The 16,003-nt window shown below is 43.6% G+C and overlaps 1 long non-coding RNA gene across 1 annotated transcript; it reads right to left on the reverse strand.

Annotated features, from left to right (window-relative positions):
• Nucleotides 1-2,795: 2,795 nt before the first annotated feature.
• LOC124035338 lies at nucleotides 2,796-3,968 on the reverse strand. Its single transcript, XR_006838724.1, has 5 exons — nucleotides 3,734-3,968; nucleotides 3,524-3,576; nucleotides 3,270-3,406; nucleotides 2,980-3,117; nucleotides 2,796-2,838 (listed from the first exon to the last, which is right to left on the reverse strand). It is a non-coding gene; the product is annotated as an uncharacterized LOC124035338 (long non-coding RNA).
• Nucleotides 3,969-16,003: the final 12,035 nt, after the last annotated feature.

The following is a 16,003-nucleotide window of genomic DNA, read 5'->3' on the forward strand; positions in this document are numbered from 1 at the left end:
GTTAAAAGAACCTGAAGATTGAAGTCACTACCTGCTTTAAATGCAAGAAAACAATTTAAATGAGTGAAATTACTTATCCATCCCTTTAAGGTTCTAAACATATTCACTACAAAACTCATCAACCCCTTAGACCACAGTAATAGAAAGACCACAGCAATTGCCTACACTCTGACCATTGTTCATAGAGCAACGGAAATGTTTGGGCCCCTTCAAATATTGAAAAGGTAAAAATGCTTAGTGAATTGTCATGTCAACTGTGTGACAAGGAGTTGGAATGCTAACTGACCGGCCCTCAGGCTTGCTTTTGCGTAGCTTACGTGAATGTGTAAAATTATTCTCGCCCCCCCCCCCCCATCATCATCTGTTGCACAGAAACTGCAGTTGAGTTTCCTGTCAAGTTCTGAAAGAAAAAAGGAAGCATGTCTGCTATATCACATAATGCCTTAGGATGATATACTATATACAGTTGTCAAATACATGGTCACCCTTACAATTTTCTTAAATTATTGATTTCTTCTAAAAGATGAAAAAAATGTTTGTGAATTTGAGAAGTTTAGTCGAGCTTTGCGTCTTTCAGCAGTGGGGTCTTTAGGTTTACCAACAATCAAATTAACAATAAAAATAAAAATTACAACCTCCCTACAATCAAACATCAAACATGGGGAGGTTAAGTTATAGGTTAAGTTATAGGCTACTTTTTTTTTACCTTTATTTAACCAGGCAAGTCAGTTAAGAACATATTCTTATTTTCAATGACGGCCTGGGAACAGTGGGTTAACTGCCTGTTCAGGGGCAGAACGACAGATTTGTACCTTGTCAGCTCGGGGGTTTGAACTCGAGAATGTCATGGCCTGTTATACTTCCAACATTCATATACCTGCATAACACATGAATGGCTGCTGATTGAAAACGGCGTGCCTGAACAGAAATCAATGATAATTCTCTTCATAGCATACAACATTCATAACATGAACACAGGCTACCGGACCATAAATGTAAAAGTAGTCTCAACATTGACAGGTCAACATAACTTGTATGCCAGATATTGTAGAAATGGTCAAACAATATTTTTGCCTGACCATACAATAGATGTATGTACTCAGTGGCGGAAAAGTACTGGGGTGGAGAAATCAGAAGTAACATAGATAATTAAGATGTCTTATCTGCAGAATATGCTTATATGATTGAACTGTTGAACTCGTCATTAGAATGTCTCCTTTCCGACTCTGGTGTTGGCAGCTGCACTGCCTCCCTCATATGGGCCTCAGTCACCTGGGGGCCAGAGAGGGGAGAAGTTAGGCTTGTCTTTCACATGTCCCCTTTGCTATGCAGAATATCAGCTAGGAATATGGCAAAGGAGGTAAGAAGGAAACATTGTTTCCATATGTGAAATGTGTCTTTATTGTAAACCATGTGTGGCGTGAGTAATGGGGAACCAATCACTTGTCTCCACAGTGTGTGCATCAGTCACCTCCTCCTAGGGGAAGAGTTTTCACCTTGAACCAGGGGAGAGAAAACAAATTAACATATGTCCTAAGTTCTTAGTACTCAACAAAACAAGTTATTGGTATTGGGGCTTAAGGTCTGGCACAGGATGTGTGGGGTTAGTGTTTGGAACCATTGTACATCAGAGGTTGCACCTATGCTGAGATCGCTTCTGGGTTATATACTAACTTCACTCAGTGGGTTCTCACTATATCCACCTTGTGTGGGTATCCCTTGTCGATAAGTTACTTTGATAAAAAGTTACTTTGATAAAAAGTTACACTACCGTTCAAAAGTTTGGGGTGACTTAGAAAAGTGCTTGTTTTTGAAAGAAAGAGCTTTTGTCCATTAAAATAATATCAAATTGATCAGAAACACAGTGTAGACATTGTAAATGTTGTAAATTACTTTTGTTGCTGGAAACAGCAGATTTATTATGGAACATCTACATAGGCGTACATAGTACCATTATCAGAAAACCCATTTGGAATTATGTTAGCACAGTTGAAAACTGTTGTTCTGATTAAAGAAACAGGCCTTCTTTAGACTAGTTGAGTACCTGGAGCGTCGACATTTGTGGGTTAGATAACAGGCTCAAAATGGCCAGAAACAAAGAACTTTCTTCTGAAACTCATCAGTCTAATCTTGTTCTGAGAAATTAAGGCTATTCCATGTGAGAAATTGCCTAAAAACTGAAGATGTCTTACAACACTACTACTCCCATCACAGAACAGCACAAACTGCCTCTAACCAGAATAGAAAGAGTGGGGGGCCCCGGTACACAACTGAGCAAGAGGACAAGTACATTAGTGTGTCTAGTTTGAGAAAGACGCCTCACAAGTCCTCAACTGGCAGCTTCATTAAATATTACCCACAAAACACCTTTCTCAACATCAACAGTGAAGAGGAGACTCATTTCTGTCCTCTAGGCATTCAAAATGTAAGTACTTTCGGTGTCAGGGAAAATGTATGGAGTAAAAATATAATATCTTTAGGAATGTAGTAAAGTAAAACTGGTAAAAACAAAATAAACAGTAAAGTACAGATACCCCAAAAAACTACATTGACCATACCAGATGTGCTTCACCAGGTTCTCACACATATGGCTCTCCACGTTAGGGGAACCAGTAGGGTCGAGGACAATGGCAGAGTGGGTCCTGCAATTGCCATCCTAAACGCAAGCGGTAATGTCAAGTCAGTATATCAAAATGGCCTCAAACATAACATATTCAGGAATAGTACTGTCCAATCTCTCACTAAAATGGCCAATCTTGTGCAGTTTACCAAGAGTATCCAGTGGTAGTTTCCCACGTTGCAAACTCCAATCCAGCAACTGTGCTGCTCCAGACTGCTCTACAGGAATAGGAGTGACGATACATTTATACGGTGTGGCAGGCAATATTTTTTCAGGAAGGTGGCAGCTCTCCCTACATTGATGCCTCTAGCCTCTTATTTAGAACCATGACAAAAGCAACTATGCGGACATGCCTTTACCTTTGACAAGGTGATCTTGCGCATCGCCAGCCACCTTATCCCCATGCAGGATAATCCCTGCCACAAAGTGATCCACAATAAATCATCCCCCTCCACTTGAAGGTCAATCCTCTTCAGTTGGAATTAGAAGTCAATTACCTACAGCAGAATGACATATGGTTGGTCAAAGTTGACATGATGCCCAGGCAATACAGTCAGCTCAGTCAACAACTCTAATTGTACTTTATACGAACTGCACACATGGAAATGTCATACAATTCAACCATAACATGTGGGGGACCTTAACATACCTCCCCACTAAAGCCACTCATTGGGCTTCAACGTAAGGACGTCATGGAGGTGCAGGATGGCAAAGGATCCCTCCCAACAAAATTATTGCAGTTGCCCTGTCCACTCCATCCGACGACATTGCCCACACTTGCTTCACCTATACAAACAGATTTTGGGCATCAAAAATCGGGTCCAAACTGCCTGACAGTACAGATGTGATCAACGTGCAGTAGGAAAACATGCAGAATGTAACCAAAAGTCACATTCCACTTACTCTATTCTCCAATTCGTCATCCCTGCTGTGGTGTTTGTCAGACAGACAGGTGACTGTTGAATAAACGGGGACAGTTCAGTTTGGGACAGATCTGCATTTTGTGATTCCAGATATACATAAAACCCATGAGGACCACATGGCTTACTAAAACAGTCACCATTTTAACATACCCAAATAAGACATGTAACTAAATAGCAACATAAGACCAACCTGTTGATGAACGGTCAATTCTTCTTCCTGGTGTTTGGCTCCCATCTGGACATGCTCCTTGGTGGCACACTTATGGCCAGAGCGTTTTGCAGCCAGATGCCCTGTCCTCAGCTTTATTGGCATAGGGCGGTACACTTCCGCCAATGGCCAGTACAGCTGCCAGTCAGCGGACACACCTCTGGGAACTGTCAAATGCAGAGCAGGAGCACGTCTCCATTGGCAACAGAGTAACAACATGCTGCTTGTCTGAGAAGCCCTGGTAGAGGAACGATTTGGTGCTTGTCACCGGGAGGATACGTCCTTTTGACAAAATCATCCGGGCTAAGGCTGCCACTCCGATTTCTTCCATGACAACCTCTTCCTTGTGCCACACAGGACTGGATGCCTTCAGCAAAATACACCATGTCTTCCTCTGACATGTTGACATGTGGTAGGGGAAACTGGTGGTGAGCATTCACCTGGAAAATTGCTCATGGCACTCTGGGGTCAGGTAGAAATTCCCTAGGTTACAGTAGCCCCGCAGCACCTCCCTCAGGGCTTTGGTTTGGAGTTGGTAGAGTAGATAAACCACTGTCTACTCTGACCTTCCATCAAACCAATGCCTTGAGGACAGCATTGAAGCTCTCTGAGCAGTTGTTGGTAATTTCATCTGACTGGATGCCCAAGCTGTTGAGCACATATTGTGCACCCATGTCCATGGCGTCAGAGAGCAACTGATGGAAATAAGCCTCGAAATCAGGGCTCCAGTGGAGGCACACACTCTCCAGTGTGCATTCGTAGTCACTCCTTGATTTCGTGGCCAAGAGCTCTTTGATGGCCTGCTGGTAATCGGGCCACACCGTCGGCACCCTCTGACCCCATCTTCTGCGTCACATTGTTCGAGATGTGGTTCCAGCAATTGACTATCCTGGCTTGCTGCAGCACAGACTGGATTGTTCCCTCAATATCCACCTCATGGTCTGTGCAGAAGATTGAAGTTGATAGTTGGGGAATGAATGAAAGGATGGTGCGAAAGAACTCGGTTTTCCATGTGCCGGGTGGTGTGAATGAGGAATGCCAGGGGAAGGACGGGTACCTCTTGAAATGCTACATCACTGAAAACAAGGGGTGAAACAAAAATTGCAGAGGTCAAACGCTGTGTCAGTGAAAAATGTGTGTTCCTTGGTGTTTGCTTTTAATAACTGCCTTGGCCTCTTCAACCATTTATGGTGCTGCCACTACCAGAAGTGTTGCGGGTTGAGTCTCCATATGGGTGACAAATCCAGGGAGAATGTCACCCATCATATGTGTTGCCACCAACTCGTCCCGGTCCAAAACAGTGATGTCCCTTGCTCGACGAATTGTGTTCTTCACTTGTGCCAAGTTGGCGAGGTCGGTAATCTGGCATGAATGATGCATTTGGGGGTGGTGGTGGGTTACTGGTCATATCAGAGTATACTTTGCCAGGTGTTTCAGTCTTTCGTCGGGACATTTCATCTATAATTAAGGTAGCTGATCGGATTAAATCCCTTGCTTGCTGCTGTTGGCTGTTGCCGTGGGTTGGGGACATTGGTGTGCCTCTTCACCAAAGTAGTGAATTAGCACAGGAGTTTCAGGCTGGTGAAGCAACTCATACTCCCTTTTTTGGCGCCCTGGTGCTTCCTTTCCTGCATAGTACCGCACCCTTAGTTTTGGTGAACGGCGAGGAAGGCTGTGAGATCCCTTCTGAATCCATCTTTTTTGGTCCGCCTTCCAGTCCTCACATGAAGAGGAACTACCTGCAAACAGAAAAATGTATCCAGGCTTGGGTTGGAGTGGTGGGAGGTGGGATACCTTAGCGGGATCAAACGTTTCAGCTGCTTGTGCTGGTGTTAAAGGTAGCAGCCGCGTGGTGTATACTTGCTGGGGTAGTGATTGAGGGGCCCTGGGGATAGTGAATGGGAAATCTGGGAGATGGAGTGGGGTTGTGCATTGGCCATCCTTCCCTTACTCCACACGTCGTATAGTTGACGGCGATATCTGAGGGCGTTAGACCTTTCCAGTTCAATGACAATCACAGAAAATAATCAATTTTCTTGATGGTCGCTCGCTGCTGCAACTTCCTCTGGTGAGAGGCCTAGCCTTTCAACAACTGAGGCAATGTCATCAAGTTGGGGCCCTCTTTCTCTTTGGCATTCTGACAAGGAAATTTACATTGGTATAAGTATTGAGATTACACTTAGGACAAGTTTAAGACAGTTAACTAACTATATGGAATGTTGTGGAAAAATATCGCGAAGTGCGTCAAATAGTTTACTAAGCCAGACTCTGGTACATTCAGAATGAAATTGAGCTGTTTCATTCTACATAAATTACATCATTTTGAATCAAATCTGCATGCAGAATTTGACATTGAAGTTAAAGGAAATGGATTTAAAGTTAATTCTATTCTTTGAAAAAAATACCACCATAATCAATGATCATTTCTAAATACATGACTTGCCAAATCATGTCTAAGCAATGATTACTTCCAGGGAGGATGGAATTACGCTATCATTCATAACCAGTGGGCTGCAGGTATAAGCGACATAAAGCAGTAGCTAGGGGGCCAGCTACCAATATTATTAGGATTAATTTTTTTAAAGAATTCAGTCACTATTGTATTAGAGTAGTAAAATACACAAGGTGAAATTTAAATTTGGTTATGAATCAGCAGTTGGTTATCAAATAAAAAGTTTGTCACATACACAGTAATACCTAACAAAACATTTGTTTCTAGCTCCCACAATGCAGTAATACCTAACAATAGAAAACAATCTTAAAAATGTATATAATAAATCTCAGAACAAGTTGTGCAAGTCACATGTCAGCTACAAAAATGTAGATTGTCGAGCCAGTTGTCTAAACTTCTTATAATAATGGCCCAACAACGATTTTGTTAAGTCACTCTCACTCAGATATGGTTAACATACATAAGTCTTGACAAAACAGTATAGAATTGCAGGAAATTCCCTGTAATACTGCTCCATGGCAAACTGAGTCTAATTGCATGAAATGTATTCTATTTCTCTCCACTGTCGGGGGGGGGGCTAAAATGTTTTGCCAGCGAGGTGGGGGGGCACCCCAACAAAATCTCAGTTAGGGCCCCCAAAAGGCATGTTAAGATAACCTAACCTCATTGCAACTCCCCTCCAAGTCTCCGACCACTACCTTGTATCCTTTTCCCTCTCGCTCTCATCCAACACTTCCCACACTGCCCCTACTCGGATGGTATCGCGCCGTCCCAACCTTCGCTCTCTCTCCCCCGCTACTCTCTCCTCTTCCATCCTATCATCTCTTCCCTCTGCTCAAACCTTCTCCAACCTATCTCCTGATTCTGCCTCCTCAACCCTCCTCTCCTCCCTTTCTGCATCCTTTGACTCTCTATGTCCCCTATCTTCCAGGCCGGCTCGGTCCTCCCCTCCCGCTCCGTGGCTTGACGACTCAATGCGAGCTCACAGAACAGGGCTCCGGAAGGCCGAGCGGAAATGGAGGAAAACTCGCCTCCCTGCGGACCTGGCATCCTTTCACTCCCTCCTCTCTACATTTTCCTCCTCTGTCTCTGCTGCTAAAGCCACTTTCTACCACTCTAAATTCCAAGCATCTGCCTCTAACCCTAGGAAGCTCTTTGCCACATTCTCCTCCCTCCTGAATCCTCCTCCCCCTCCCCCCCTCCTCCCTCTCTGCAGATGACTTCGTCAACCATTTTGAAAAGAAGATCGACGACATCCGATCCTCGTTTGCTAAGTCAAACAACACCGCTGGTTCTGCTCACACTGCCCTACCCTGTGCTCTGACCTCTTTCTCCCTCTCTCTCCAGATGAAATCTCGCGTCTTGTGACGGCCGGCCGCCCAACAACCTGCCCGCTCGACCCTATCCCCTCCTCTCTTCTCCAGACCATTTCCGGAGACCTTCTCCCTTACCTCACCTCGCTCATCAACTTATCCCTGACCGCTGGCTACGTCCCTTCCGTCTTCAAGAGAGCGAGAGTTGCACCCCTTCTGAAAAAACCTACACTCGATCCCTCCGATGTCAACAACTACAGACCAGTATCCCTTCTTTCTTTTCTCTCCAAAACTCTTGAACGTGCCGTCCTTGGTCAGCTCTCCCGCTATCTCTCTCAGAATGACCTTCTTGATCCAAATCAGTCAGGTTTCAAGACTAGTCATTCAACTGAGACTGCTCTTCTCTGTATCACGGAGGCGCTCCGCACCGCTAAAGCTAACTCTCTCTCCTCTGCTCTTATCCTTCTAGACCTATCGGCTGCCTTCGATACTGTGAACCATCAGATCCTCCTCTCCACCCTCTCCGAGTTGGGCATCTCCGGCGCGGCCCACGCTTGGATTGCGTCCTACCTGACAGGTCGCTCCTACCAGGTGGCGTGGCGAGAATCTGTCTCCTCACCACGCGCTCTCACCACTGGTGTCCCCCAGGGCTCTGTTCTAGGCCCTCTCCTATTCTCGCTATACACCAAGTCACTTGGCTCTGTCATAACCTCACATGGTCTCTCCTATCATTGCTATGCAGACGACACACAATTAATCTTCTCCTTTCCCCCTTCTGATGACCAGGTGGCGAATCGCATCTCTGCATGTCTGGCAGACATATCAGTGTGGATGACGGATCACCACCTCAAGCTGAACTTCGGCAAGACTGAGCTGCTCTTCCTCCCGGGGAAGGACTGCCCGTTCCATGATCTCGCCATCACGGTTGACAACTCCATTGTGTCCTCCTCCCAGAGCGCTAAGAACCTTGGCGTGATCCTGGACAACAAACTGTCGTTCTCAACTAACATCAAGGCGGTGGCCCGTTCCTGTAGGTTCATGCTCTACAACATCCGCAGAGTACGACCCTGCCTCACACAGGAAGCGGCGCAGGTCCTAATCCAGGCACTTGTCATCTCCCGTCTGGATTACTGCAACTCGCTGTTGGCTGGGCTCCCTGCCTGTGCCATTAAACCCCTACAACTCATCCAGAACGCCGCAGCCCGTCTAGTGTTCAACCTTCCCAAGTTCTCTCACGTCACCCCGCTCCTCCGCTCTCTCCACTGGCTTCCAGTTGAAGCTCGCATCCGCTACAAGACCATGGTGCTTGCCTACGGAGCTGTGAGGGGAACGGCAGCTCAGTACCTCCAGGCTCTGATCAGGCCCTACACCCAAATAAGGGCACTGCGTTCATCCACCTCTGGCCTGCTCGCCTCCCTACCACTGAGGAGGTGCAGTTCCCGCTCAGCTCAGTCAGAACTGTTCGCTTCTCTGGCTCCCCAATGGTGGAACAGACTCCCTCACGACGCCAGGACAGCGGAGTCAATCACCACCTTCCGGAGACACCTGAAACCCCACCTCTTTAAGGAATACCTAGGATAGGATAAAGTAATCCTTCTCACCCCCCCTCCCCCCCTTAAAATATTTAGATGCACTATTGTAAAGTGGTTGTTCCACTGGATGTCATAAGGTGAATGCACCAATTTGTAAGTCGCTCTGGATAAGAGCGTCTGCTAAATGACTTAAATGTATGTAAATGTAAGATCTAAATATGGACAGAGGAGGACGTGGGACTTCATCCACAAATCATCTCAGAGTAATTGTTGATCTAGGATGTGTATGAGTCTATAATCTTATTCTTGTTGTAAACTGCAAAACTGATCCGAGAAGAACACTTCTACTCTGAGACACTTGATACGTAAGGCCCCAGGTTAGATTGAATGTTGACACTTGGCCCCTGGGGTTGAGTGGGGTCATATGGGTATCAAACTTCATGCTAATGAATTTACCTGGAGTAGGAGTGATGAGTTATTGCTGACGTGGATGACGCAGAGGCTCAAGTGTCTCTACTGTACGAGATATCTGTGGAATGGTACAGACAGTATACAGGTCAGAGGTCAAAAGTCTATTATATGCAAATAACACGATTGAGTTGTCGAGCTGACAATAGTGGCTCGCTCAATCTTTACATATACCCCTCCTTTCTTCCTCCCTAAATGTAATCACTGATTATAAATAACTAGAAGGGTTAAACCCATGTAGTGGAGCCCTTGGTTTGACTTGCCCAATCCTGTCTAAGCAGTGACCGCTTCATTGAGGGAGGAAGGAGTTGTGCAGTAATTAGTGCCAAACTTCTCAGTTCTCCCAAAGTGCACCCATTCAATTCTCAGCATGTAGAGGAAATATGGTGCAAACTCATTTTAGCCTAGCATATGCCAATCTAAAGCTTTTACATTTATGGAAAATAGTGAATAATATTATGTGCGCCCATCTGGAGAAGTGAGTGTTTGATGTTATTAAACTAAATTGAAATCATGATCATTAATTATTTCATAGACAGACATCCGACCAAATTATTGAAAAATATTTACAGGCCACTCAAAACTACAAATTAAGAAGACTATAAATGAAATGCTTCACCCACATTCAAAGTATGTCGACATGAACAAATATAGAGATGTGCAGAAAATATGTCATTTCAGTTGTCATTGATTGGCATTTCCCCTCATCTCAATTCACATGTCATGGCTACATCTTGTTGAACCTTTCAATTTAACTGCATAATAGACCAGCCAACATGGGACAAGTGCTGGGGGGGGGGGGGAACAGTCACATGCTAGATCAAATAGTGAAATACCAACAAAGTTTGGCATGATGTCATCCAGAATGTGGAAATTTAAGGCCATGTGCAAGGGGTCAAAGGTTACAATTGGGCAGAATGGGTAGTATCACCAATAACCAGAGACTGGATGCATTATTAGCATATTTGTATACAGTTATGCTTAAAGACATACATACACATGCACAGAAAAGACCCAGTTCATTTTTCACCCGTTAGATGGAATTTCTCTACCCCAAACTGTCAGTTTTAGTAGTTCATGAAGGTCTTCGGACAGGAAAGTTGTGGTTAGTTAATGGCCCACTTTCACCAAAATGGAGAAATGGCTTGTTTTTTGTATAAAAACAAAAAGTTACCTTTTCTGATAGGGTCTACTAGATCATAGGAGAATGGTCTTTAGTAGTACTGCAGACCACCAAGGTAGCAGACCCACTTTCAACATTTCTGTGTATTTCCATAACTGTAAAGGCAAAAAACTATTAGGGTAATGCATGCATGCATGCATGCACCCATATGGTGTTCGTCACCCCATCATTTCATATAGCCTGGATGACTGACTGACTGCAACAACCCTTTCTCAAACAGTTTGTCAGTTTGTCAACAGTGGGTGATCTAATATCCATTCAAACACAGGAATAGTCACAGAATTAGAGCAATACTATTTCAATTCCTATTGTGCCCCAAGGCCCTCAACCTACCACAGGATTTTCAAATTCAAGATATGTAATTTAAGGCACACGACACTCAAATAAAATTGCGAAATGTTTTCATTAAACTATTTTTGAAATGTGAAGATCAATCTAAAATGTAAGACTTGAGGGTCACGTCCTTTCACGTCATTTAGATGGTTGATGTGAATGCGCTGGCTTTGAAGGAGTCTGGTTGATGCACAATGGGACATGACATTGGCATGTGTGTGTTAAAATTATCTTTATATGAATTTTGGCATGTCTTGTGTAAAATGTGATGCTAGAACAAATAACCCTTACCAGTCACAGCGGTGTCAATGAATTGTTGGAGGCACGTTCCACGTTGCAGACGACTTTTAAGGCGAGTCGAGACTGATTTAGATTAACCTCGATTTATAAATAACCGCTTAATATGATTTGCAGCTCAATAATTCAGTCACAATTCACCCTTGTGCGATCACAGTCTTGACGCTCTTGAACACGGCAAAGGCGTCAATCTATGATTTCAAGCACTTATAACGAGCACGTGGTCCTTCTGTAGCTCAGTTGGTAGAGCATGGCGTTTGTAACGCCAGGATAGTGGGTTCGATCCCCGGGACCACCCATACGTAGAATGTATGCACACATGACTGTAAGTCGCTTTGGATAAAAGCGTCAGCTAAATGGCATATATTACCTAGACGACAGACACCTGTGTAGCATTGACGACATTTCAACTTGCAACAATGTGTGGTCAATTAGACATTAACGACCAGGAATGACTAGACACCTTGTAAATACTTGACTTGACCCTTTTGTGTAGTCTTAACATTCTGTTTAATCCCCTGTTTACTCAAAAATGACTCACCTTCACTGAACCCTGAAAATAAAGCAGCTTAATTGAATTGTAAAGGCCAAATCTATTATGCATGAAGAAACAACCAGTCATGCATCAAACTTTATGAATATCTGGGTTTTCCAGAAAGACTGCATTTAGTCAGTGGACACCACTTTTTTTTTATTACAACACACCTGTCATAATTGTTTTCTTCACTAAAGTAGAGGTTTCTTATCATTGCTAAAAGGTACTGCATAGGTATAAACATGTTTTTTTTTCAAGAGATAGCACTTGTATAGTGTAAAAACAATAACAGTCTTGAACTTTTTGGGCAACATAGTGATATGAAAGTCCATGGATAATAAGAGCACCTCCTCCCAGCTGCCCACTGCACTGAGGCTAGGAAACACTGTCACTACCGATAAATCCACAATAATTGAGAATTTCAATAAGCATTTTTCTACGGGTGGCCATGCTTTCCACCTGGCTACCCCTACTCCAATCAACAGCCCTGCGCTCCCCACAGCAACTCTGAAAGAGCTGCAAAATCTGGACCCCTTACTAATCAGCCAGGCTAGACAATCTGGAACCTCTCTTTCTAAAATCTGCCGAAATTGCTGCAACCCCTATTACTACCATGTTAAGACCTCTCTTTCGTATCGTCTGGGTAAGAGCGTCTGCTAAATGACTTAAATGTAAATGTAATGTAAATGTCTGAGATTCCCATAGATTGGAAAGCTGCCGCGGTCATCCCCCTCTTCAAAGGGGGAGACACTCTAGACTCAAACTGCTACAGACCTATATCTATTCTACCCTGCCTTTCTAAGGTCTTTGAAAGCCAAGTTAACAAACAGATTACCGACCACTTCGAATCTCACCGTACCTTCTCCGCTATGCAATCTGGTTTCAGAGTTGGTCATGGATACACCTCAGCCATGCTCAAGGTCCAAAACGATATCATAACCGCCATCGATAAGAGACATTACTGTGCAGCCGTATTCATCGACCTGGCTAAGGTGTCACGACTTCAGCTGAAGTCGGTCCCTCTCCTTGTTCGGCGGCGTTCGGGGGTCGACGTCACCGGCCTTCTACCCACCGCCGATCCACTTTTCATTTTCCATTTGTTTTGTCTTTGTTTTACACACCTGATTTCAATCCCACAATTACTGTTCCATTATTTAACCCTCTGTTCCCCCATGGATTTTTGTGAGTGATTGTTTATTGTATTTTCGGTCTGTCATGGTGTGCGTGTATTTGTTACTTTGTATATTTGACATTTTGAGTTGATTACTCATATCTGCTGTCCTGCGCCTGACTCTCTACACCAGCTATACATAGGACCCATTACATAAGGCTTTCGACTCTGTCAATCATAACATTCTTATTGGCAGACTCAACAGCCTTGGTTTCTCAAATGATTGCCTCGCTTGGTTCACCAATTACTTACATGCTGCCATCCTGCCCTGGTTGTCATATGGTGACAAGGACCATGTTATTTAGCTGTTCTTTGAAAAAAATGTATCTCTTTCACATTGGGCGATTTCTTCTTCATCTGAAGATGATGCATTGTACTCTGGGTTGTATTATTCTCCTTCAGATTACTCTTCCAAATCATTGTTCTCTTGATCCTCCAGGACAGTTGAAAAAAGCATATCTACGACCTGTTGGGGACTGAAACGTGAAAGAGAGCAAAGAGAGAACTGGAGGGACTGTAATCTGCGGCACCTTTATAGCCTCTGACTGCATTCTCCACTAGTAAACAATGAATGGTTTTATTTCAGACCAATAGACTTAGTTTATTTTGTCTGAATTTTTTTACATTTTGTCTGTGACTCGTCTGGGGTCGTGGAGGGGAGATGTTGCACATGCACAAGAAAGTTCTAGTTTTGTCTGAGTTAAATCAGTAGCACACAATCTAAAGTTCTCATTGTGTGTTTGTGTGTGTGAGAGAGAGTCTTTGTGGTTTTTGTGTTGTGTAAATGATTGTATAAATGCTGTGTGAAAAATGACCATAAGACAATCTTTGTACTCTGGTGGTGTACAGTTTTCATGGAAATATTAACAAAGGCAACGTTTCACTTTTTCTAATGTTGGGGTCACTCTAGGAAAAGTAATCAAATATAAAGTTGAGAAAACATGATTTAGGGGGTTTTCTCTGCTGTTAAACATAGTGGATCATTTGTTTTACCCTTAAGACAACACAAGGGTTAAGAGGCAGGGTTGGGGTGAATTCCATTTCACTCATCAATTCAGGAAGTACAATGAAATTCCAATTGACAACATCTTCAATGCTGTCAATAAGGATTTAAAAAAATAGGAATTGGAATTAGGTTTACTTTCTGAATTGAGCGGAATTAAAATGGTATTGAAACCAATCTGGCAGGAATACAACCCTTGGCTGCAAAAGCCAACTTTTACCTGGGCGCATGCTTTGTAGACCATTCAAAGGGGTTCCGATACCTGGTCCCCATGAAAAAACCCACATGTTATGATAGCTTAGAAACAGTAGTAGGTAAATGAAGGGAAAAAGGTACAATAATAAGATGATGGAATAACATTTCTAGCGTCTATTTGCTGGTAATTGGAAACGCGTACCTTTCGAGTTTCGTCCCCCATTCCTAAACACATCCATCCTATAGTGTAGGTTTTGAAGATTCATAATCTATGCTTGTAGTCATCAGAAGAAGATTGAGGAACGGTTGGTGGATCCAAAAGGTACAAGCCCCCACACCATTCTCCAACCTCTGAAATGTTGTCTTTGGTGTGGGCATTTTCAAGTATCCCTTAACATTTTGATTCTGTCTTGTAGAGTAGTGGTTATGGTGGTTAAAGGAGGTTTTGAAAGTTCAAATCACAACCCCCACCTGTGGACGTCGGGCCCTCATACCACCCCAGAAACCACCCTGTTTCTGACCGTTTGAGCAGACACATTCACATTTGTGGCCTGCTGGAGGTAATTTTGCAGGGCTCTGGCAGTGCTCCTCCTTGCACAAAGGCGGAGGTAGCGGTCCTGCTGCTGGGTTGTTGCCCTCCTCCACATCTCCTGATGTACTGGTCTGTCTCCTGGTAGCGCCTCCATGCTCTGGACACTACGCTGACAGACACAGCAAACCTTCTTGCCACAGCTCGCATTGATGTTCCATCCTGGATGACCTGCACTATGAGACTCCGTCTCATGTTACCACTCGAGTGACAGCACCTCCAGCAGTCAAAAGTGACCAAAACATCAGCCAGGAAGCATAGGAACTGAGAAGTGGTCTGTGGTCACCACCTGCAGAACCACTCCTTTAATGGGTGTGTCTTGCTAATTGCCTATAATTTCCACCTGTTGTCTATTCCATTAGCACAACAGCATGTGAAATTTGTCAATCAGTGTTGCTTCCTAAGTGGACAGTTTCATTTCACAGAAGTGTGATTGACTTGGAGTTACATTGTGTTGTTTAAGTGTTCCCTTTATTTTTTTGAGCAGTGTATAAAGGATGAGGCTATAGAGTGGCTATGCAGACTTAGTCTGCATTGGAAAGTTTAAACCCACCTTCAAGGTCTTTACATGTTTAATTTTCGGGTTTCGTGTAGTTCGGGTTCAGATCGTTTGTTTATACTAGGTGAGATTGAAGATGCCGATGCGACCACTCGCTCCAACCCGGAAGAACTGTTCATTTTTACATTCGTATTCAGTCTGGATATTGGTTGGGTTAAGTGCAATGGCAGGTAACAGACTATGTACATGGAACATTAGAGGGAGCCAAAATCCCATGAAAAGGAAGAAGGTACTGTCTTTTTGAAAAAAAGATTTTGCAAGAAACTCATTTGGATGATAAGGAGCATCTGAAATTACAACAAGGGAGGTTTGGTCAAGTGTTTTTCTCATCATTTACATCCAGAAGTAGAGGTGTAGCAATTCTTGTGAAAAATAACTTACCCCTTAAAGTGTTGAATTGTGTGAAAGATCCATTAATAACAAAATGACCAAATGTTACTTTACAAGGGCAGAACATTTCCATAATGAATATTTACTTCCCCCCCTGCCCATCCCCCTGATTTCCTCACTAAGGTATTCATAGACTTCTCAGAATTAAACTCAGACACTGCAGTGATTTTAATTGTTTGTTGAATCCCCTTATTGAAAAGTTTCCCAGCAGTATAGCTTCACTCTCTCCTCA

The sequence above is a fragment of the Oncorhynchus gorbuscha genome, linkage group LG05 (assembly GCF_021184085.1).
Source record: "Oncorhynchus gorbuscha isolate QuinsamMale2020 ecotype Even-year linkage group LG05, OgorEven_v1.0, whole genome shotgun sequence".
In the NCBI taxonomy this organism is placed as follows: Eukaryota; Metazoa; Chordata; class Actinopteri; order Salmoniformes; family Salmonidae; genus Oncorhynchus; species Oncorhynchus gorbuscha.